General features: G+C 41.3%; 1 protein-coding gene and 1 non-coding gene across 2 annotated transcripts in view; both read left to right on the top strand.

Annotated features, from left to right (window-relative positions):
* Positions 1–23,672, top strand: part of GALNTL6 (polypeptide N-acetylgalactosaminyltransferase like 6) — a 776,087-nt gene that overhangs the window by 642,471 nt on the left and 109,944 nt on the right. The window lies entirely within an intron of this gene.
* LOC128592308 (U6 spliceosomal RNA) lies at positions 15,428–15,536 on the top strand. Its single transcript, XR_008381837.1, has one exon. It is a non-coding gene; the product is annotated as a U6 spliceosomal RNA (small nuclear RNA).

The following is a 23,672-nucleotide window of genomic DNA, read 5'->3' as shown; positions in this document are numbered from 1 at the left end:
AAACATGTGGAATTAATGAGAGGTTGGCGGTGCACAGGAGGGGGAACACGGCCCGACCCGCTGCTGGTATTCTGGAAGGTGTAGACCCCACTTTTCTCTTGCTATTCTCAGCTTTCCCCCTGCTTGGTGTTTGCACCCGCTTCCTCTTTTCTAGCTTCTACATACAAGTAAGAGGTAATGATACAAATTGGAACTATTTATTAATCGTAATCAAGCATTCTTTTCAGAAAAGAAGATATATTAGATATATTAGATAAATCCTTGCAATAATAGATTTCTGACTTATTCATGGGCTAATGTGTTTCTAATCTTTGCTTCTTGGTATCTGAAATTTTAACTAAGCACATTCTGCAAACTATTCCTTGTCTCCCAGACATATAATTCATCTTTTCCTGATGAATACTTTCTTCTGCTTTTATTTGAGAAAATTCCCTAGAAGTGATGGATAATGAAATGAAATTTGAAAAGCTAAATCACCAAACTCTAATTCTGCAAAGGATGCTGAATCTGACAATGAAACTATAATTCCAGAAGGCTGAAGCAACTCTTTTAAAGAAAATGCTCCTATAAACACATATACATATGTCTGGGACACACATTCAAATACATTCCACACAAAGACCATTTTCTTATCTGAGGTCACCTTGTAGCCCAGATAATTTTATTTTAACTGCCATAATGTAGTGAATGAAAAGTAGAAACTACAAGTTCGTTATGACTAATAAATATGGTAAAATATAACAACTAAAGGGCATTTTCCTAAAAACTCTATTTTTATTTTATTCCTCAGACACGCCTAGGGATAAAGGAATTCTTAAATATAATTAGGGCTGAATTTTCCTACAGAAAAAGGATCTAAGAACGATTGGTACTCAGAAAATGATCGATCCCTCAACTCTTCAGAAAAACCATATTTTTAGATTTAGAATTATGGTAGAGTTAGATTCTTTTTTTTTTTTTTTTTTTATTGTTGGGGATTCATTGAGGGTACAATAAGCCAGGTTACACTGATTGCAATTGTTAGGTAAAGTCCCTCTTGCAATCATGTCTTGCCCCCATAAAGTGTGACACACACCAAGGCCCCGCCCACCTCCCTCCTTCCCTCTTTCTGTTCCCCCCCCATAACCATAATTGTCATTAATTGTCCTCATATCAAAATTGAGTACATAGGATTCATGCTTCTCCATTCTTGTGATGCTTTACTAAGAATAATGTCTTCCACGTCCATCCAGGTTAATACAAAGGATGTAAAGGTTCCATTTTCTTTAATGGCTGAATAGTATTCCATGGTATACATATACCACAGCTTGTTAATCCATTCCTGGGTCGGAGGGCATTTAGGCTGTTTCCACATTTTGGCGATTGTAAATTGAGCTGCAACAAACAGTCTAGTACAAATGTCCTTATGATAAAAGGATTTCTTTCCTTCTGGGTAGATGCCCAGTAATGGGATTGCAGGATCAAATGGGAGGTCTAGCTTGAGTGCTTTGAGGTTTCTCCATACTTCCTTCCAGAAAGGTTGTCCTAGTTTGCAGTCCCACCATCAGTGTAAAAGTGTTCCCTTCTCTCCACATCCACGCCAGCATCTGTTTTGAGATTTTGTGATGTGGGCCATTCTCACTGGGGTTAGATGATATCTCAGGGTGGTTTTGATTTGCATTTCTCTAATATATAGAGATGATGAACATTTTTTCATGTGTTTGTTAGCCATTCGTCTGGCGTCTTTAGAGAAAGTTCTATTCATGTCTCTTGCCCATTGATATATGGGATTGTTGGCTTTTTTCATGTGGATTAATTTGAGTTCTCTATAGATCCTAGTTATCAAGCTTTTGTCTGAATGAAAATATGCAAATATCCTTTCCCATTGTGTAGGTTGTCTCTTTGCTTTGGTTATTGTCTCCTTAGCTGTACAGAAGCTTTTCAGTTTAATGAAGTCCCATTTGTTTATTTTTGTTGTTGTTGCAATTGCCATGGCAGTCTTCTTCATGAAGTCTTTCCCCAGGCCAATATCTTCCAGAGTTTTTCCTATGCTTTCTTGGAGGATTTTTATTGTTTCATGCCTTAAATTTAAGTCCTTTATCCATCTTGAATCAATTTTGTGAGCGGGGAAAGGTGTGGATCCAGTTTCAGTCTTTTACATGTAGACATCCAGTTCTCCCAACACCATTTATTGAATAGGGAGTCTTTCCCCCAAGGTATGTTCTTGTTTGCTTTATCGAAGATTAGGTGGTTGTAAAATGTTAGTTTCATTTCTTGGTTTTCAATTCCATTCCAAGTGTCTATGTCTCTGTTTTTGTGCCAGTACCATGCTGTCTTGAGCACTATGGCTATGTAGTACAGATTAAAATCTGGTATGCTGATGCCCCCAGCTTTATTTTTGTTACTAAGAACTGCCTTAGCTATACGGGGTTTTTTCCGGTTCCATACAAAACGCAGAAACATTTTTTCCAAATCTTGAAAGTACAATGTTGGTATTTTGATAGGACTGGCATTGAATAGGTAGATTGCTTTGGGAAGTATAGATATTTTAACAATGTTGATTCTTCCCATCCATGAGCATGATATGTTCTTCCATTTGTTAATATCCTCTGCTATTTCCTTTCTGAGGATTTCATAGTTTTCTTTATAGAGGTCCTTCACCTCCTTCGTTAGGTATGTTCCTAGGTATTTCATTTTCTTTGAAATTATGGTGAAGGGAGTTGTGTCCTTAATTAGCTTCTCATCTTGACTGTTATTAGTGTAAAGGCTACTGACTTGTGGACATTGATTTCATATCCTCAAACATTACTGTATATTTTGATGACTTCTATGAGTCTTGAGGTTGAGTCTTTGGGGTTCTCTAAGTATAAGATCATGTCGTCAGCAAAGAGGGAGAGTTTGACCTCCTCTGTTCCCATTTGGATTCCATTTATTTCCTTGTCTTGCCTAATTGTATTGCCTAGAACTTCCAGCACTACATTGAATAGTAAAGGTGACAGAGGACAACCTTGTCTGGTTCCAGTTCTAAGAGGAAAAGCTTTCAGTTTTACTCCATTCAGTAAAATATTGGCTGTGGGTTTGTCATAGATAGCTTCAATCAGTTTTAGAAATGTGCCACCTATGCCTATACTCTTCAGTGTTCTAATTAGAAAAGGATGCTGGATTTTATCAAATGCTTTTTCTGCATCTATTGAGAGGATCATGTGATCTTTATTTTTGCCTCTGTTAATATGGTGGATAATGTATGTGGACTTGTGTATGTTAAACCAGCCTTGCATCCCTGGGATGAAGCCTACTTGATCATGATGAATGACTTTTTTGATGATAAGCTGTAATCTATGGGCTAGGATTTTGTTGAGAATTTTTGCGTCTATATTCATGAGTGAGATTGGTCTGAAATTCTCCTTTTTGTTTGGGTTTTTTCCTGGTTTTGGTATCAGGGTGATGTTTGCTTCATAGAATGTGTTGGGGAAGATTCCTTCTTTCTCAATTTTTTGGAATAATTTCTGCAGTACAGGAATAAGCTCTTCCTTGAAGGTTTGATAGAATTCTGGAGTGAAGCCATCTGGACCAGGGCATTTTTTTGTGGGAAGATTTTTTATTGTTTCTTTGATCTCAGTGCTTGAAATTGGTCTGTTCAGGAGCTCTATTTCTTCCTGGCTGAGTCTAGGGAGAGGGTGTGATTCCAAATATTGATCCATTTCTTTCACATTGTCAAATTTCTGGGCATAGAGTTTCTGGTAGTATTCAGAGATGATCTCTTGTATCTCTGTGGGATCAGTTGTTATTTCCCCTTTATCATTTCTGATTGAGGTTACTAGAGATTTTACTTTTCTATGCCTTGTTCGTCTGGCCAATGGTTTATCTATTTTATTTATTTTTTCAAAAAACCAACTCCTTGTTTCATTAATTTTCTGAATGATTCTTTTGTTTTCAATTTCATTGATCTCTGATTTGATTTTGGATATTTCTTTTCTTCTACTGAGTTTAGGCTTAGATTATTCTTCTTTTTCCAATTCCATAAGATCTCTTGTGAGATTGTTGATGTGCTCTCTTTCTGTTTTTCGAATGTAGGCATCTAAAGCGATGAATTTTCCTCTCAAAACTGCTTTTGCAGTATCCCACAGGTTTTGGTAGCTTGTGTCTTCATTGTTGTTATGCTCAAGGAAGTAAATGATTTCCTGTTTTATTTCTTCCTGCACCCATCTGTTATTCAACAGAAGATTGTTTAATTTCCATGCCTTTGGGTGGGGTTGAGCATTTTTGTTAGAGTTGAGTTCCACCTTTAGTGCCTTATGGTCTGAGAAGATACAAGGTAAAATTTCAATTCTTTTGATTCTGTTGATATTCGTTTTGTGTCCCAGGATATGATCAATTTTGGAGAATGTTCCATGAGGTGATGAGAAAAATGTATATTCTTTATCTTTGGGATGGAGTGTTCTATATGCGTCTATCAAGCACAGTTGTTCTAGGGTCTCATTTAAATCTCTTATATCCTTGTTTAATTTCTGTTTAGAGGATCTGTCCAGCTCTGTAATAGGAATGTTAAGGTCCCCTGTTATTATGGTATTATCAGGTATCATATTGCTCAGACTGAGTAAGGTCTGTTTCAAGAATCTGGGAGCATTTAAATTGGGTGCATAGATATTTAGAATTGAAATGTCTTCTTGTTGTATTTTTCCCTTGACCAATATAAAGTAACCATCTTTGTCTTTTTTGACTTTAGTTGCTTTAAATCCACATGTATCTGAAAATAAGATTGCAACTCCTCTTTTCTTCTGAATTCCATTTGCCTGAAAAATTGTCTTCCGACCCTTGACTCGGAGCTTTTATTTGTCTTTTGAAGCCAGGTGTGTTTCTTGCAGACAGCAAATGGATGGCTTGTGTTTTTTAATCCAGTCAACTAATCTATGTCTCTTCAGTGGGGAATTCAAGCCATTAACATTTATTGAGATAATTGATAAGTGTGGTAGTATTCTATTCATCTTATTTTGTGAGCGTCCATTGCTTAGTTTTATCTTTTGCATCAGTGTGGAGGTTTGGTTCTGTCCTTTAATTTCTGAGTTCTTACTTTGCTGCTGATCCATGGTGGTGGTCAGTGTGCAGAACAGGTTGAAGTATTTCCTGTAGAGCTGGTCTTGTTGTGGCGAATTTCCTCAATGTTTGTATATCTGTAAATGATTTGATTTCTCCGTCAATTTTTAAGGTTATCTTAGCAGGGTACAGAATTCTGGGCTGGAAATTGTTCTGTTTAAGTAGATTAAAGGTAGATGACCATTGTCTTCTTGCTTGGAAAATTTCATTAGAGAAGTCTGCGGTCACTCTGATGTATTTGCCCCTGTAGGTCAACTGGCGCTTACACCTGGCAGCTTGCAGAATCTTTTCTTTTGTCTTGACTTTGGACAGGTTCATCACAATGTGTCTTGGAGAAGTTCGGTTAGAGTTGAGGTGACCTGGGGTCCGATAGCCCTCTGAACGCAGTGTGTCAGAATCTTTGGTGATATTTGGGAAGTTTTCTTTTATAATATTCTCTAGTATGGCTTCCATTCCTCTGGGTCATTCTTCTTCCCCTTGTGGAATTCCTATAACTCGTATGTTGAAACGCTTCATAAAGTCCCATAATTCTGACAGTGAACGTTCTACTTTCTCTCTCTTCTTTTCTGCCTCTTTTACTATCTGAGTTATCTCAAAAACTTTGTCTTCTACCTCTGAAATTCTTTCTTCTGCATGGTCTAACCTGTTGCTGATACTTTCCATTGCATCTTTAAGTTCCCTGATTGACTGTTTCAGTTCCTTCAGCTCTGCTATATCCTTTTTATATTCTTCATATCATTCATCTCTTATTTGATTCTGTTTTTGAATTTCCTTTTGGTTATTTTCCACTTTATTAGTAGTTTCCTTCATTGTTTCCATCATTTCTTTCATTGTTTTCAACATGTGTATTCTAAATTCCCTTTCTGTCATTCCTAACATTTCTCTATAGGTGGAATCCTCTGTAGTAGCTACCTCATGGTCCCTTGGCGGGGTTGTTCTGGACTGGTTCTTCATGTTGCCTGGAGTTTTCTGCTGATTCTTCCTCATGAGTTATTTCTTTTATCTGTTTCCTTGCCCTAATTTTCCTTTCACTTCCTCTTGCTCTCATGCCTGTGGACTAAGGGTTACAGGACCAGAAGGGTGAGAAGGTTGAAGAGCAAAAAAGGGATGAAAGAAAGGAGGACCGTGTATAAGAAAAAATAAAGAAAAATAGAGAAAGGAGAGGGGGTGGGTAAAAGGAATATTGACAAAAAGAAGAGAGGCACAGAAAGAGGGAGACAGAGCAATATAGGTGTACAGTAGGGTACTTTGATACAACCTTAAAAAACAAACCACCTTCTGGGGGTGCCCAGTTGGGTGGTTCCCTTGAGGTCAGCAGCTCTTTCCTAACCTGATCAGATACAGTACCCCACCTCCACGAAGTAGAGAGGAAAGACAAAAATGCTATAAATCAAACCAAAACAAGCATACAGAAAACTTTTCAGGATAAAATTGGGTGGAAAACCAAATAATAGTGGTAGAAACACTGACAAAAATGAAGTTCTAATTATTGAAATAGGCAGCAATGGAAAATTATAATTAAACTAGAAAAATTGAGAAAGAAAAAGGATCTGTATGGAAAAGGTTGAACTTAAAAAACAAAACAACAATCAACGACATCAAAATAAACAAAAAAAAAACAGCCAAACAAACAAACAAAAAAAAAACACAACCAAAAACAAAGCAGTATGTATATGTTATTGAATATTGTCTGGGCAACACGTGGTCTTCTGGGGTATGAGATATTAATCACAGTTCTGATACGATTGGAGGCTGCTAGTTTCTCATACCCCAGCAGGTAGACACCCTAAATCTCTATTCAGCCCACTTAAAAGGCACTTTGAACTTGTTCACTTACTGAGCAGAAGCTTTCCCAGGGAAGTGCTTGTCGCTGGAATCACTGCTGAAGTGGCTATCCACTTACCCTGTGTGTCAAAACTGGTCTCCCTCTGCCCCCGAGGGTTAGTGCTGCAAGGTGGCTCAGACCCCGCCCTTAGGCTACTTGGTCGCTGGGTTACCGGTTCCCACCCAATTCTAGTTCTGCGAACCTGAGGGCGTAGCTTGCTGGGGCAGATCGCTCACAGTGGCTGCCTGTGACCCAGAGCCAAACACTATTAGCTCCGTCTGGCTCAATGGCTCAGACTGGGGCCCTAGACAACGGCCAAAGTTCTCCTCACTCCCGCTCAGGCTCTCCCCAGGGCAGTTCAGCTGAGTGCCAAGTCCAAAGACACCAAAACAGTTCACAGGTAAGGCCTTTCTGGTTTGCAGTCTCGCTGCTATTGAACTTACAGTTGCAGGCGGGTTTAGACGGATTGAACACACGTGACCACTTGCCAGTTTTCCACTGTTTTAGTCCTCCTCTTGGGGTCCAGAAGTCTCTCTCTGACTCCCTGTATCCTCTCAGCGGTGATGATAGGCAGATCCCACCAGCCAGAGATGCCTGGAGTCCTATTTCCCCAGACTCACGCTGCCCAGATGCAAGGAAGCTGTTACTCGGCTGCCATCTTGCTCCGCCCCCCTAGAGTTAGATTCTTAAGTAGGATGCTGACATGAGTCTAATATACTCAAAAAAAGGGGTTTTGGTCAAACTTTTCTTTGTGCTCTGCTGCCACCTGCTGGTCACAAATGCAAATCATTTTAGGAGAAATCATTTGTTTTTGGGTCAAAATCCTTGTTTTTGCAAACGAAGTTTTGATTCATACATTAAAGATAATGCACACACAGCGAATCAAGACGAATAACACCCGGTGCCAAAGTTATACCGCATTGAAGAAGGAGGAAATAAACGCTGCTGTGGGATGGCCACGCAGCCCGGCTGGGGCTTTCTCTTCCAAGGAGCAGACGCCTCCACGGCCGCTTTTTGGAATTTTCTCTCACAGAGCTCCCTGCTCCATTGTGTCAGCCAAAGTTTAATTTAATTAAACTTTTTTTTTTTTTCAGAGGATTACGAGGGTATAAACAATTAGGTTACAATGTTTGCATTTGTTAGGTAGAATCCCTGTTTTAGGTACGTCCCACCCCCAGGAGCTGGGCGGTGAACCCTCACATTGTTTCCATTAGGTGGGAGCTCACCAATCCCACTCCCTCCTCTCTCTCTCCTTCATCCCTCCTTCCTCCTCCCCCCAAATTGAATTGAATTTTCTCTTGCATGGGTGTGTATTAGAGTGGCTACTGGCTTCATAATAGTATTGAGCACATTGGATACTTGCTTTTCCATTCTTGAGACACTCAGAAGAATATGTTTCAACTCCATCCAGGTTAATACAAAAGATGTAGAGTCTCCATCTTTTCTCATAGCTGAATAGTATGCCGTGGTGTACATATAATATAGCATAGTCTGTTAATCTATCCCTGCGTTGGTGGGCATTTAGGTTGTTCCCACATCTTAGTCAGCCAAAATTTTAAACCAATATGCCCCATATTTTCTCTTCTCCATGATCCTAGAAACCTATGTTGTTGGTTTGCAGGAAAACTGTGCTTGAGAAGAGAAATTATAACCATTGGTCATTTTGAAATCATGGCTATTGGTAGACACCAGAGAGCCTCTAAGTTGAAGAGAGGCTGACTGAAGAAGGCTTTGTCTCCTCACCCCATGGAGGGTGTCAGATGGGACAGAAGTAGATGGGATGTGCCTGGTCACCCCTCTGACACCTTGAGCAGCCTCTGCCCTCTGCTGGCCCCTGGTTCCTCAGTGCCCATCAGGATCAGAAGTGAGGGCTGGTTTGGCCAAGTACCAGTCACTTACAGTTAGTGTGACTTGAGTTCCTCATTCTCTCTCCTGGAGAGAGCTGCTGACCCTGACTGAGGCTGCAGTCACAGAACTGTAAAGGACTTCTCCTGACAGTCTAGAACAGGGGTTCTCAAACTGTGGCCCACAGGCCACATGAGGCAGTGTGATTGTATTTGTTCCCATTTTGTTTTTTTACTTCAAAATAAGATATGCGCAGTGTGCATAGGAATTTGTTCATAGTTTTTTTTTTTTTTTAAACTATAATCCAGCCCTCCAACGGTCTGAGGGACAGTGAACTGGCCCCTGTTTAAAAAGTTTGAGGACACCTGGTCTAGAATTACACTTCAAGTCTCAAAACTGAAGTCAGTGGATACCAGAAACTTCTTCCTGCTATGAGATGCTCAGGGCCCAGAGGGGAGAAGTCTGCTTCTCAATTCCCCAGTGATAAGAAAAGACTCCCACAGGTCTCCTGGAAGGGTATGAGGGGAGGCTCACGAGAGGACAGGTGTCCACACCCCCGCCAGCACCCACTGGGCTGCAGGAAAGCAGGAGCCCAGCCCAGAACAGGCAGTAAAACCATATGGGGAGAGCCTCACACAGCCTGGAGTGAGGGCATCAGTGAAGAAAAGGAAGAAGCCGCCCAGGACGGCGAGGTAAGCATGGTCTGGTCACTCATGCCACCTGCTAGGACATGAAGATGGTGGTTTCCCCAGAGGTCAATCGTGCAGAGAGCAACCTTTGCAATTTTTCTGAAGGACTCTGTCCCATTCAAATGTTTGCCAAGGAAAGAAAATGAGGTGTTGCCCTCCAGGAAAGGAGGGGAGGGTGGTGACACCAGGAGACCAGCCAGTCAGAGCAGGCGGCAATGGTGTCACCCCTAAGACACCCACCTCTGTGTACCTGCCATGACCTGAGAAATTCAGCAGCCAGACGAGGTCTAGGCAGAGCACCAGCTCTGGGAAGTGGCCATCAGCCTTGTTCCTCCAATCCTCCTTCTGCAGCCCTGGGGCAGCAGAAACCAAGTGGGCAGAGAAGGTGGAAGGACAACACAGCACTTGTCCTCCTGCACAGCTCACTCCGGAGCTGCAAGGGACACACCTGCGCTGAGTGGGAGGCAGGGAGACACTCAAGGCTGGGTGGAAATGGAGGCTTTTACTTTGACGGAGTGAGGGGTTTGTGACTTTTGAGGAAGAAACAGTTCTGGCTGAATTCATCTTGCAGCTATGGGATCTGCTCAGGACATCACCAGGAGCAGGGGAGGACAGAAGACAGAAAGGGCCTAGAGGCGGTGACCAGGGACATGACAGCAGTTTTCTGCCTGTGCCCTCCTACAGCCACAGCAGTCCATGAACTGCCTAGGCTTAGTGTCTGTCCCTCATCATGTCATGAAATGATTTACTCTTGTTAAAAGAACGGGAAGCAGACGGGCCCAGTGGCTCCCGCCTATAATCCCAGCACTCTGGGAGGTGGAGGCAGGTGGATCCCTTGAGCTCAGGAGTTCCAGACCAGCCTGAGAAAGAGGGAGACCCCATCTCTACTAAAAATAGAAAAACCAGCTGGGCATAGTGGCAGGCACCTGTAGTCCCAGCTACTCAGGAGACTGAGGCAGGAGGATCACTTGAGCCCAAGAGTTTGAGGTTGCTGTGAGTGTCAGAGTAACAGTTTGTCTCAAAAAAAATAAAAGAAAATTAAAAAGAAAGAACAGAAAGCATTTGATCAACACAGGGAAGCAAGACTGCTCACAAGGTGACAAGTGATGACAACCTCTTCCCGTGACCTTTGGCTAGAACACTCCAGCTGGGAATTGAGGATACTTCATCCAGGAGTGTCCAGCCTGAGGCCGCTGGCCACATGCAGATAATATGAGGATTTTTTTTTTTTTTTTGCCTACCTGTGGTGTCAGATATCACAAAAATCATGCACAGATCTTTTTTTATTCTTATTCATCAGCTTCTGTGTCTGTGTATTTAACGTGTGGCCCAAGACAAAGCTTCTCCTTCCAACATGGCCTAAAGGGTGGACATCCCTGTGGATACCTGGAAAGATGAGGAGATTTTGCAAAGGTGAAGGAGAGAGATGAAGCCATTCCAGACTGAGACAGCACCGTGAGCACGGCCACAGAGGCAGGTCTGGGCGGTGACCTAGTTTGGACAGACTCTTGGCTACATGGGGAGTTACTGTCAGTGTTAAACCCAAAAATACAGTGTGTAGTCCACATATGGCATGCTGGAGTTGGATCTTAAAAATAAAACCATAGGAGTGGTAGAATATATAATTGTGTCTGTGTTTTCAGAAAATAACTCTGGTGACAGGGAACACTTGTTCAGAACAGCTAGCACGGAGAGAAACCGAACTCACTTAGACCTCTCAGGAAGTGAGCTCTGAGACATGAAATTGTGACTGTGGTTCCAGAAACAGAGAAAGTGAAGACTGAGTGAGGATGTGAGACAGGTGGACAGGACTGGCCACACCTCTCTGGAGCTGTGATTGCTGACGTCCATGTAAATTGCCCCATTTCTTAGGGAAACCAAGAGAGAGGTCCCAAAAGGCCAGCAGCAGTGGTGTCCAACCTGTGACCGTGGGCCACATGCTTATCTGTGGTGTCAGATATCTGGAAAAGCATGAACTGCATGGACCTTTGCTTTTGCTCATCTGCTCTTCTGAGTGGTCACGTGTTTGATGTGTGGCCCAGGATAGCTCTTATTCTTCCAATGTGCAACAGAGGAAAGAAAAGTTTGGACCCTCCCCTAAGCTCAGCTGAGTCAGTGCAGAGTCAACTGCTGATGATGAAACCTCAGCAGATGGGGCCCTGTGTCCCTGGGGCTGGGGAAGGCCCCTCTGCTGCCTGGCGGTGCCTCCTTCCCCATCTCTGTTCCAGCCCTAACCAGGGAGACAGCAGACGGCCGCCTCAGCCCATCAGTCTGCCCTTCTCATTCAGCAGGGCCTTCCTAACTTTTGCGATAATGGGAGGAAAGCAGATGCAGCCAAAATGAACGTTCCTGGGACATTTTCCCACCTACCCTGATGGCCGCACAGTCAGAAAAGAGTACAGTATCGCAAGCTGGCGGCCTTCATTCCTCTTTTTCATACCCAAGAAACTGTCCTTATGTGTACTGAAGAAGTTTCTCACATATGCGGGTCTGTATGAAAGTTTTGAGATACACAAAAAACAAGAAACGTAAAATCTGCACAGATGGAAACAAACTCAGCCCTCCCAGCACTCAGAGGAACACAGGTGAGTCAGGACAGCCACTGCCCACTGTGTGTCTCGGAAGCAGAACAATGGGCCATGACACAGTCTGTCTCCAAAACTTTGTAGTGATCCACAGATTCTTCAAAGCTCATATTTTATGCAGTGCCTTTCTCCAAATTGTGATTTTATGAGCCTGCGTGTGGGGGAGGGTGATGACTGTCAGTCACCCTTGTAAAGGCTTTCTGTGAGTTGTGATGTTTAGATCAAACTGGATATGGAAGCCCAGATGTTCTGAAGAGGAGAAAAATCGATGTAAATAAATGTAATTTCTAAATAAAATATGCTTCCGCCTAATTGAAAAGTCATTACTAATTAGCCAAATACAACTTTAATCAGACATGAATGACGGAGGAATTCTATATTTAAAAGAAGAACACAGGTTGGCATTTGAAAACGCTCACGTCTCATGCCATTAGCCTTGAAAACCTTTTACCAGGTAATGGAGATGTGAGTTTTAATTCCCAGTATCAAACCAAGAATAAAATTATTTTAATTATGGCCAACTGGGCAAAGGAACACTGATGTCTAATTGCTACGTGGTAATTCTGCATTCTGTCCCTGGGCGACACCTGAGCCAAGCACTTCAATAATTCATTAAAGCGCTTCCCTGAGCATCAATTATCAAATCATGGGCCTTGATTACTTTACTTGAGAAAGTCACCCTGTGCAAAAGACTTTCACCAATCATCAATACATAGGGAAAAAGGAAAACCCTAACCCTATGCTTTTTCGTTAAAAGAATATAAAATTTTACAATAGCCTCAGCTCTCTACGAGGCCTGACAATTAAAGTTTAGAAACTCATCCTAGGAAAAGTGTTAAACTTTTTGGTGGGACTGCAAACTAATACGGCCAGCCTCTTTGGAAAGAATTATGGAGAATCCTCAAAGAACTCAAAATAGACCTTTCATTTGATCCTATAATACAATTACTAAGCATCTACCCAGAAGGAAAAAAAATTATTTTATCATAAAGACATTTACACTAGATTGTTTATCACAGCTCAATTTATAATCACCAAGATGTGCTAGCAACCCAAGTGTCCATCAACCCAGGAATGGATTAACAAACTGTGGTATATGTACACCATGAAATACTATTCAGCCATTAAAAAAGATGGAAACTTTACATCTTTTGTATTTACCTGGATGGAATTGGAGAACATTCTTTAGTAAATTATCACAAGAATGGAAAAGCAAATATCCAATGTACTCAATACTAATATGAAGCCAGTAGATGAAAGCCCACACAAGAGAGAAACTCAATCCAATTCAAGTTGGAGGGGTGAGAGAATGAGGCAAGGGGCAAAGAGGAGGAGGGAGGTTGGAAGGAGATGGGTGAGCCCCCACCTAATGGGCACAATGTGAGGGTACATGGCACACCTCCTGGGTGTGGGACACCACCTAACAAATTGTAACCTAAATTTGCACCTTCCTATTAATCTGAAATAAAAAAGAAAAATGCTACACACTCCATTGCTGAATATCCCCACAGTCCCCTCTGAGGTGCTGCCCTTGGGAAGCTGGGCACCAACACCAGTAGCTAGTCCACCCTGCACAGTAATTGTTCTCTTCAGATCACCAACTCGTACTTTTTTCATAGGCCATTTGTGACTTTGACAATCTAAGGGTTATTGTTGCTATTTTATACTATTTTACCTAAAAACACCAAAGTGAAAAAATTACTATGAAAGAGAGGAAAAATTGATGAAAAATACAAAAATGAGAGTCTATAAGGGAAAAGATAAAAATGAGACAACCTCAAAGTATATTTCCTTAGGTACATAGAGAAGTCATTCCATGAATATCTGTTGAATGGTAAAAATCAAAGAAAAAGCCTACATTTTCAACTCACAACCCAAGTTTTCACTCCCACTGCTGATAAATAGGAGCAGTATTTGCTCAACGTGAAATTTAACTTTTTTCCCCATGCTGTTCCACTTCCCTCTGATACAGGCAATTCTAGCGGAAAAATCACCAGATAAATGACAGCAAGGCAAGTGAGGAAAGGAGGATTTACTGATTGGATAATCAATCCTGAGCAGCTAAAAAAACACCTTCCTGGGGTTTACTGACTCATGGTAATAAGCAAACACTGAGTGTACGCCTCCTCTGTAATTATTATCATTATCAACACTCTTCTCAATGGGTCTTAAGGGCCAATATTGAGGCAGAATTGAGCAGGAGGGGAGAATACTCAGTGCACCCCTTTATTATTATTATTATTTCTGTATCAGTGTGAGGAATGCCTCCGAGACAGGAATCAGTCCCAGGGATATGAGTCAGTGCTTGCACAGCACAGAATGCCGTTTGCAAGTTTAGGAATCTCTGGGGAGGTGTCTCAAGTCCTGGATTCCACATCCTTCCCTCCCCCTCCCTCACCTGTGATCTGTGTGAAGGTGGCCAGGGAGGTGGAATCTTGAAAGAACAGGTGCTGGGCAGGGAGACAGACAAGGGCTACTCAGCAGCAACAGGGATGGAGCAGCGAGAGTGCAGCGGGCAGAGTGTGGGAGGGCAGGGGTATGTCCAGGGCTCAGCAGAGTCCAGTAGGCAAAGTCTGGGAGGGCAGGGTGTGTCCAGAGGCTGTGCAGAGTCCAGTGGGCAGAGTCTGAGAGGGCAGAGGTATGTCCAGGGCTAAGCAGAGTGCAGAGGGCAGAATCTGGGAGGGCAGGGGTGTGTCCAGGGCTGGGCAGAGTCCAGCAGGCAGCATCTGGGAGGGTAGGGGTGTGTCCAAGGGCTGTGCAGAGTTCACTGGGCACAGTCTGGGAGGGCAGGGGTATATCTGGGGACTGTGCAGGGCTCAGTTGCCCTTGCTCATTTTTCCTGTGGTGGGGTGAGGCTAGTCTTGGTCACAGCTGAAATCACTTCACCTGCACCTGTTTTGTACACATGAACAATTCTGTGAGCCACCTGAGGCTCCTTCAAACAAGCAAAAACATTTTTTTTCTGGGGCAGCACCTGTGGCTCAAAGGAGTAGGGTGCTGACCCCATATACCAGAGGTGGTGGGTTCAAACCTGGTCTCAAGAAAAAACTGCAAAAAAATATTTTTTTTTTCTGTTTGAGTTAGAGTGGATTTCTTTTGTTCTGCAACTAAATTCCTGGGTTTATAAGGAGTGTCAAATACAGCTTTTATTTATTTTTTTTAAGTCATATATAACATAGATCATGAATACATTTATGCACATGTGGGGTACAATGTGTTGTTTTTTTGAAGTTAATTTTCTGGAAATGAGGTGGGTGCAAATGCAAAAACTAGACCAGCCAATTTACAAATAAATTACTTTTCCCACACCTCACTTCTTCCTACTTAATGATCATTTCCTCATTATGTAAATAGCTCATATGGTCACCAAAGACTCCACTACTTGTTTATCCTTTGAAAAATACTTTGTGGTCCTCACTTTGGCAGCATATATACTAAAAAATTGGAATGATACAGAGAAGATTAGCATGGCCCCTGCGCAAGGATGACACGCAAATTCATGAAGCGTTTCATATTTTTCCAGACATGCCAAGAGATTCTGAAATTCAGATAGACAGTTTCAGAACCCCAGCATGACTCAATCCAAATAAGACATCCCTTAGGCATATCATAATTAACTTCACTAAAGTTAATATGAAGGAAAAAATTCTGAAAGCAGCCAGACGTAAGAAAGCCATTACCTACAAAGGGAAGAATATTAGAATGACTGAAGATCTCTCTGCTGAAACATTTCAAGCCGGAAGAGGGTGGTCATCGAATTTAAACCTCCTATATCAAAATAACTTTCAACCCCAGACCCTGTATACAGCTAAACTGAGTTTCATTTATGATGGAGAAATTAAATACTTTAATGACATTCATATGTTGAAGAAATTTGCCATAACAAAACCAGCTCTTCAGGATATTCTCAGACCTATCCTCCATAATGACCAGCCCAATCCTCTACCACAAAAGTAAACTCACTCAGAAACTTTTGATCAAACTCCAACTTCCACAGTGGTGAAAGGATTAAAAATTTCCACTGGACTTTCAAAAAATACCCCAAATTTTACCAGACTTATCAATATTCTCCATTAATGTGAACAGCTTAAACTGTCCTCTAAAGAGGTACAGGTTAGTTGACCGGATAAAAATCTCAGGCCAGATATTTGCTGCATACAAGAGTCACATCTTACATTAAAAGATAAATATAGACTCAGGATGAAAGGATGCTCATCCATATTTCAGGCAAATGGTAATCAGAAAAAAGCACGTGTTGCAATTCTATTTGCAGACACATTAGCTTTAAACCAACAAAAGTAAGGAAGGATAAGAATAGTCACTTCGTATTTGTTAAGGGTAATACTCAATATGATGAGATATCAATTATTAATATTTATGCACCCAACTAGAATGCACCTCAATTTATAAGAGAAACTCTAACAGACATGAGCAACTTGATTTCCTCCAGCTCCATAGTAGTTGGAAATTTCAACACTCCTTTGGCAGTGTTGGATCGATCCTCCAATAAGAAGCTGAGCAAAGAAATTTTAGATTTAAACCTAACCTTCCAACATTTGGATTTAGCAGACATCTACAGAACATTTCATCCCAACAAAACTGAATACACATACTTCTCATCAGCCCATGGAACTTACTCCAAAATCGATCACATCTTAGGTCACAAGTCTAACCTCAGTAAATTTAAAAAAATAGAAATTATTTCTTGCATCTTCTTGGACCACCATGGAATAAAAGTTGAACTCAGTAGCAACAGGAATCTGCATACCCATACAAAAACATGGAAGTTAAATAACCTTATGCTGAATGATAGCTGGGTCAGAGATGAGATTAAGAAGGAAATTGCCAAAATTTTTGGAACAAAATGACAATGAAGACACAAATTATCAGAACTTCTGGGATACCATAAAGGCAGTCCTAAGAGGGAAATTTATATCACTGCAAGCCTTCCTCAAGAGAACGGAAAGAGAGGAAGTTAACAACTTAATGGGACATCTCAAGCAACTGGAAAAGGAAGAACATTACAACTCCAAACCCAGTAGAAGAAAAGAAATAACCAAAATTGGAGCAGAATTAAATGAAATTGAAAACAAAAAGATTATACAACAGATCAATAAATCAAAAAGTTGTTTTTCTGAAAAGGTCAATAAAATAGATAAACCTTTGGCTAACCTAACCAGGAAAAAAAGAGTAAAATCTCTAATCTCATCAATCAGAAATGACAAAGACGAAATAACCCCGGACTCCTGAGAAATTCAAAAAATCCTTAATGAATATTACAAGAAACTTTATTCTCAGAAATATGAAAATCTAAAGGAAATTAACCAATACTTGGAAGCACGTCACCTTCCAAGACTTAGCCAGAATCAAGTGAAAATGTTGAACAGGCCTATATCAAGTTCTGAAATAGCATCAACCATACAAAATCTCCCTAAAAAGAAAAGCCCAGGAACAGATGGCTTCACATCAGAATTCTACCAAACCTTTACAGAGGAACTAGTACCTATATTACTCAACCTGTACCAAAATGTAGAAAAAGAAGGAAGACTAACCAATCTGTTCTATGAAGCAAACATCATCCTGATCCCCAAACCAGGAAAAGACCCAACAAGAAAAGAAAATTATAGGTGGAGGCGGAGCAAGATGGCAGCTGAGTAACAGCTTCCTTGCATCTGGGCAGCGTGAGTCTGGGGAGATAGGACTCCAGGCATCTCTGGCTAGTGGGATCTGCCTATCATCACCCCTGAGAGGATACAGGGAGTCAGCGACACACTTCTGGACCCCAAGAGGAGGACTAAAACGGTGGAAAACTGGCAAGTGGTCACGTGTGTTCAATCCGTCTAAACCCGCCTGCAACTGTGAGTTCAATAGCAGAGAGACTGCAAACCAGAAAGGCCTTACCTGTGAACTGTTTTGGTGTCTTTGGACTTGGCACTCAGCTGAACTGCCTTGGGGAGAGCCTGAGTGGGAGTGAGGAGAACTTTAGCCGTTGTCTAGGGCCCCAGTCTGACCCACTGAGCCAGACGGAGCTAATAGTGTTTGGCTCTGGATCACAGGCAGCCACTGTGAGCGATCTGCCCCAGCAAGCTACGCCCTCAGGTTCGCAGAACTAGAATTAGGTGGGAACCGGTAACCCAGCGACCAAATAGCCTAAGGGCAGGGTCTGAGCCACCTTGCAGCACTAACCCTCGGGGGCAGAGGGAGACCAGTTTTGGCACACAGGGTAAGTGGATAGCCACTTCAGCAGTGATTCCAGCGACAAGCACTTCCCTGGGAAAGCTTCTGCTCAGTAAGTGAACAAGTTCAAAGTGCCTTTTAAGTGGGCTGAATAGAGATTTAGGGTGTTTACCTGCTGGGGTTTGAGAAACAAGCAGCCTCCAGTCGTATCAGAACTGTGATTAACATCTCATACCCCAGAAGACCACATGTTGCCCAGACAATATTCAATAACATATACATACTGCTTTGTTTCCGGTTGTTTTTTTTTTTTTATTTTGATGTTGTTGATTGTTGTTTTGTTTTTTAAGTTCAACCTTTTCCATACAGATCCTTTTTCTTTCTCAATTTTTCTAGTTTAATTATAATTTCCCATTGCTGCCTATTTCAATAATTAGAACTTCATTTTTGTTAGTGTTTCTACCGCTAATATTTGGTTTTTCCAGCCAATATTATTCCGTAAAGTTTTCTGTTTGCATGTTTTGGTTTGATTTATAGCATTTTTGTCTTTCCTCTCTACTTGGTGGAGGTGGGGTATTGTGTCTGATCAGGTTAGCAAAGAGCTGCTGACCTCAAGGGAACGACCCAACTGGGCACCGCCAGAAGGTGGTTTGTTTTTTAAGGTTGTATCAAAGTACCCTACTGTACACCTATATTGCTCTGACTCCCTCTTTCTGTGCCTCTCTTATTTTGTCAATATTCCTTTTACCCACCCCCTCTCCTTTCTCTATTGTTCTTTTTTTTTTTCTTATCACACGGTCCTCCTTTCTTTCATACTTTTTTGATCTTCAACTTCTCACCCCTCTCGTCCTGTAACCCTTAGTCCACAGGCATGAGAACTTAACGAGCAAGAGGAAGTGAAATGAAAATTAGGGCAAGGAAACGGATAAAAGAAATAACTCATGAGGAAGAATCAGCACAAAACTCCAGGCAACATGAAGAACCAGTATAGAACAACCCCGCCAAGGGACCATGAGGCAGCTACTGCAGAGGATTCCACCTATACAGAAATGTTAGGAATGACAGAAAGGGAATTTAGAATACACATGTTGAAAACAATGAAAGAAATGATGGAAACAATGAAGGAAACTACTAATAAAGTGGAAAATAACCAAAAGGAAATTCAAAAACAGAATCAAATCAGAGATGAACGATATGAAGAATATAAAAAGGATATAGCAGAGCTGAAGGAAATGAAACAGTCAATCAGGGAACTTAAAGATGCAATAGAAAGTGTCAGCAACAGGTTAGACCATGCAGAAGAAGGAATTTCAGAGGTAGAAGACAAAGTTATTGAGATAACTCAGATAGTAAAAGAGGCAGAAAAGAAGAGAGAGAAAGCAGAACGTTCACTGTCAGAATTATGGGACTTTATGAAATGTTCCAACATACGAGTTATAGGAATTCCAGAAGGGGAAGAAGAATGCCCCAGAGGAATGGAAGCCATGCTAGAGAATATTATAAAAGAAAATTTCAAAAATTTCACCAAAGATTCTGACACACTGCTTTCAGAGGGCTATCGGACCCCAGGTCGCCTCAACTCTAACCGAGCTTCTCCAAGACACATTGTGATGAACCTATCCAAAGTCAAGACAAAAGAAAAGATTCTGCAAGCTGCCAGGAGTAAACATCAGTTGACCTACAGGGGCAAATCCATCAGAGTGACCGCAGACTTCTCTAGTGAAACTTTCCAAGCAAGAAGACAATGGTCATCTACCTTCAATCTACTTAAACAGAACAATTTCCAGCCCAGAATTCTGTACCCTGCTAAGCTAAGCTTCAAAATTGATGGAGAAATCAAATCATTTACGGATATACAAACCTTGAGGAAATTCGCCACAACAAGACCAGCTCTACAGGAAATACTTCAACCTGTTCTGCACACTGACCACCACCATGGATCAGCAGCAAAGGAAGAACTCAGAAATTAAAGGACAGAACCTAAACTCCACACTGATGCAAAAGATAAAAGTAAGCAATGGACTCTCACAAAATAAGACGAATAGAATACTACCACACTTATCAATTATCTCAATAAATGTTAATGGCTTGAATTCCCAACTGAAGAAACATAGATTGGTTGACTGGATTAAAAAACACAAGCCATTCATTTGCTGTCTGCAAGAAACACACCTGGCTTCAAAAGACAAATAAAAGCTCCAAGTCAAGGGTTGGAAGACAATTTTTCAGGCAAATGGAATTCAGAAGAAAGGAGGAGTTGCAATCTTATTTTCAGATACATGTGGATTTAAAGCAACTAAAGTCAAAAAAGACAAAGATGGTCACTTTATATTGGTTAAGGGAAAAATACAACAAGAAGACATTTCAATTCTAAATATCTATGCACCCAATTTAAATGCTCCCAGATTCTTGAAACAGACCTTACTCAGTCTGAGCAATACGATATCTGATAATACCATAACAGGGGACCTTAACACTCCTCTTACAGAGCTGGACAGATCCTCTAAACAGAAATTAAACAAGGATATATGAGACTTAAATGAGACCCTAGAACAACTGTGCTTGATAGACGCATATAGAACACTCCATCCCAAAGATAAAGAATATACATTCTTCTCATCACCCCATGGAACATTCTCCAAAATTGATCATAACCTGGGACACAAAACAAATATCAACAGAATCAAAAGAATTGAAATTTTACCTTGTATCTTCTCAGACCATAAGGCACTAAAGGTGGAACTCAACTCTAACAAAAATGCTCGACCCCACACAAAGGCATGGAAATTAAACAATCTTCTGTTGAATAACAGATGGGTGAAGGAAGAAATAAAACAGGAAATCATTAACTTCCTTGAGCATAACAACAATGAAGACACAAGCTACCAAAACCTGTGGGATACTGCAAAAGCAGTTTTGAGAGGAAAATTCATCGCTTTAGATGCCTACATTCGAAAAAAGGAAAGAGAGCACATCAAGAATCTCACAAGAGATCTTATGGAATTGGAAAAAGAAGAACAATCTAAGCCTAAACTCAGTAGAAGAAAAGATACATACAAAACCAAATCAGAGATCAATGAAATTGAAAACAAAAGAATCATTCAGAAAATTAATGAAACAAGGAGTTGGTTTTTTGAAAAAATAAATAAAATAGATAAACCATTGGCCAGACTAATGAGGAATAGAAAAGTAAAATCTCTACTAACCTCAATCAGAAATGATAAAGGGGAAATAACAACTGATCCCACAGAGATACAAGAGATCATCTCTGAATACTACCAGAAACTCTATGCCCAGAAATTTGACAATGTGAAAGAAATGGATCAATATTTGGAATCACACCCTCTCCCTAGACTCAGCCAGGAAGAAATAGAGCTCCTGAACAGACCAATTTCAAGCACTGAGATCAAAGAAACAAAAAAGCTTCCAACCAAAAACTGCCCTGGTCCAGATGGCTTCACTCCAGAATTCTATCAAACCTTCAAGGAAGAGCTTATTCCTGTACTGCAGAAATTATTCCAAAAAATTGAGGAAGAAGGAATCTTCCCCAACACATTCTATGAAGTAAACATCACCCTGATACCAAAACCAGGAAAAGACCCAAACAAAAAGGAGAATTTCAGACCAATCTCACTCATGAATATAGACGCGAAAATTCTGAACAAAATCCTAGCCCATAGATTACAGCTTATCATCAAAAAAGTCATTCATCATGATCAAGTAGGCTTCATCCCAGGGATGCAAGGCTGGTTTAACATACGCAAGTCTATAAAGGTTATCCACCATATTAACAGAGGCAAAAATAAAGATCACATGATCCTCTCAATAGATGCAGAAAAAGCATTTGATAAAATCCAGCATCCTTTTCTAATTAGAACACTGAAGAGTATAGGCATAGGTGGCACATTTCTAAAACTGATTGAAGCTATCTATGACAAACCCACAGCCAATATTTTACTGAATGGAGTAAAACTCAAAGCTTTTCCTCTTAGAACTGGAACCAGAGAAGGTTGTCCTCTGTCACCTTTACTATTCAACGAAGTGCTGGAAGTTCTAGCCAATACAATTAGGCAAGACAAGGAAATAAAGGGAATCCAAATGGGAGCAGAGGAGGTCAAACTCTCCCTCTTTGCTGACGACATGATCTTATACTTAGAGAACCCCAAAGACTCAACCACAAGACTCCTAGAAGTCATCAAAAAATACAGTAATGTTTGAGGATATAAAATCAATGTCCACAAGTCAGTAGCCTTTGTGTACACCAATAACAGTCAAGATGAGAAGCTAATTAAGGACACAACTCCCTTCACCATAATTTCAAAGAAAATTAAATACCTAGGAATATACCTAACGAAGGAGGCGAAGGACCTCTATAAAGAAAACTATGAAATCCTCAGAAAGGAAATAGCAGTGGATATTAAAAAATGGAAGAACAGGAGAGGTGGAGCAAGATGGCAGCCGAGTAACAGCTTCCTTGCATCTGGGCAGCGTCAGTCTGGGGCGATAGGACTCCAGGCATCTCTGGCTGGTGGGATCTGCCCATCATCACCCCTGAGAGGATACAGGGAGTCAGCGAGAGACTTCTGGACCCCAAGAGGAGGACTAAAACAGTGGAAAACCGGCAAGTGGTCGCGTGTGTTCAATCCGTCTAAACCCGCCTGCAACTGTGAGTTCAGTAGCAGCGAGACTGCAAACCAGAAAGGCCTTACCTGTGAACTGTTTTGGTGTCTTTGGGCTTGGCACTCAGCTGAACTGCCTTGGGGAGAGCCTGAGCGGGAGTGCAGAGAATTTTGGCCTTTGTCTAGGGCCCCAGTCTGAGCCGTTGAGCCAGACGGAGCTAATAGTGTTTGGCTCTGGGTCACAGGCAGACAATGTGAGCGATCTGCCCCGGCAAGCTCCACCCTCAGGGTCATAGAGCTGGAATTGGGTCGGAGCTGGTAACCCAGTGACAAAGTAGACTAAGGGCGGGGTCTGAGCCGCCTTGGAGCCCTAACCCTGGGGGCAGAGGGAGACCAGTTTTGACACACAGGGTAAGTGGATCTCCACTTCAGCAGTGATTCCAGCGACAAGCACTTCCCTGAGAAAGCCTCTGCTCAGTAAGTGAACAAGTTCAAAGTGCCTTTTAAGTGGGCTGAAGAGAGATTTAGGGTGTCTACCTGCTGGGGTTTGAGAAACTAGCAGCCTTCAGTCGTATCAGAACTGCGATTAACATCTCATACCCCAGAAGAGCACGTGTTGCCCAGACAATATAACATATACATACTGCTTTTGGTTGTGTGTTTTTTGTTTTTTTTTTTTTTGGTTTGGTTGTTTTTTTTATTTGTTTTGATGTTGTGGATTGTTGTTTTGTTTTTTAAGTTCAACCTTTTCCATACAGGTTCTTTTTCTTTCTCAATTTTTCTAGTTTAATTATAATTTCCCATTGCTGCCTATTTCAATAATTAGAACGTCATTTTTGTTAGTGTTTCTACCGCTACG

Source organism: Nycticebus coucang, chromosome 1 (genome assembly GCF_027406575.1).
Source record: "Nycticebus coucang isolate mNycCou1 chromosome 1, mNycCou1.pri, whole genome shotgun sequence".
Lineage (NCBI taxonomy): Eukaryota > Metazoa > Chordata > Mammalia > Primates > Lorisidae > Nycticebus > Nycticebus coucang.
The sequence above is the reverse complement of the archived record's forward strand: the minus strand, read 5'-3'. Positions and strand labels throughout refer to the sequence as shown.